The 1,340-nt window shown below is 43.8% G+C and overlaps 1 protein-coding gene across 2 annotated transcripts in view; it reads right to left on the bottom strand.

Annotated features, from left to right (window-relative positions):
* PDXDC1 (pyridoxal dependent decarboxylase domain containing 1) overlaps positions 1-1,340 on the bottom strand; it is a 69,061-nt gene that overhangs the window by 48,811 nt on the left and 18,910 nt on the right. The gene's annotated exons all lie outside the window — the stretch shown is intronic.

Below are 1,340 nucleotides of genomic sequence, written 5' to 3'. Positions count from 1 at the left end.
TTTTTAGAAGAGACAGGGTTTCACCATGTTGGCCAGGCTGGTCTCGAACTCCTGACCTCAAATGATCCGCCCACCTTGGCCTCCTAAAGTGCTGGGATTGCAGGTGTGAGCCACCACACCCAGGCTCCTTTTGTTCCTTTTGAATTTTACCATGTATACACCTATCTCCCATCCAAAAAGTAAACAAAATTAAGAATTTAAAGTTTTTCCCAGAATTATTATTTTTCGCCATTCATTCTGGGGAGAACCAGGCGAGGCCAAAACCAAGGACCCTACCCTTTTCCACTTGGGGTCACCTTCCCCCTTGACAAGTTACTAGTCCCATGGGGGTAACCACAAGATCCCCTCAGCCTGGCTTTTGTACATAGCCCCAAGGTACTGGCAACGCAGGACCTACAGTCCAAGGCAGCTGGACGGCTTGGTCTTTGATGAGATCACACTTCTGATAATAAAGTGAGTTAGCTTCACCTCATACAAGCAATGTGGCAGTTATACAAAGACATGCTATTCTGACAAATATTATTATTTTTGAGACAGTCACTCTCTGTTACATGGGCTAAGGGTACAGTGGTGTGATCGTGGCTCACTGCAGCCTTGACCTCCAGGGATCAAGTGATCCCCTGACCTCAGCCTCCTGAGTACCTGGGAGTACATGCGCTCACCACCATGCCTGGCTAACTTTAAAAGTCTTTTTTGTAGATACAAGGTCTCATTATGCTGCCCAGGCTGGTCTTGAGCTCAAGTTATCCTTCTGTCTGGCCCTTCCAAAGTGCTGGAATTACAGGCATAAGCCACCGCACTGGCAGTGCAGAATTAAAACACACGTATTCGTTTTAATTTTGCAGAATTAAAACACACATATTCGTTTCCCTTTCTCTCTTCATAATCTCTGTAATTATTTTTAGGAAGCAAATTTCTTGTTGACTTCAATCTCTGTGTACTATGAGTTGTGTTACGAAAGTTATAGCTCTTTTGTTCCCTCTTACTCTTCTTCCAAGAATGCTGCTTAAAGCAAGAGCTGTGTTTATCTTTTCCTGTTTCTCACTGTAGCTAGCAGATCTTACACTGTAGCATCCATATGTATGGATTTAGAACTGCACTGCCTCCTCAAAATTGTTTTTAAGAAATTACACTCCGCTTATCAATATAAGATTCAGAAAATGTTAAATTCTAGACAGGACCTAAGGGATCTAGTCCAGGGATTTTTCCCCGCTGTGTTCTCCTGAGCCTAAGGCCCCTGGGAGAACCGAAAAGGAAGTAATTAGGTAAGCAGCTGGGGCTTCTAGCTCCCTATCCTCTACTGGGCAGATCAGCTCTGTTTTATATAACAGGGTTTTTTT

This window comes from Cebus imitator, unplaced genomic scaffold (assembly GCF_001604975.1).
Source record: "Cebus imitator isolate Cc_AM_T3 unplaced genomic scaffold, Cebus_imitator-1.0 Scaffold4, whole genome shotgun sequence".
In the NCBI taxonomy this organism is placed as follows: domain Eukaryota; kingdom Metazoa; phylum Chordata; class Mammalia; order Primates; family Cebidae; genus Cebus; species Cebus imitator.
The sequence above is the reverse complement of the archived record's forward strand: the minus strand, read 5'-3'. Positions and strand labels throughout refer to the sequence as shown.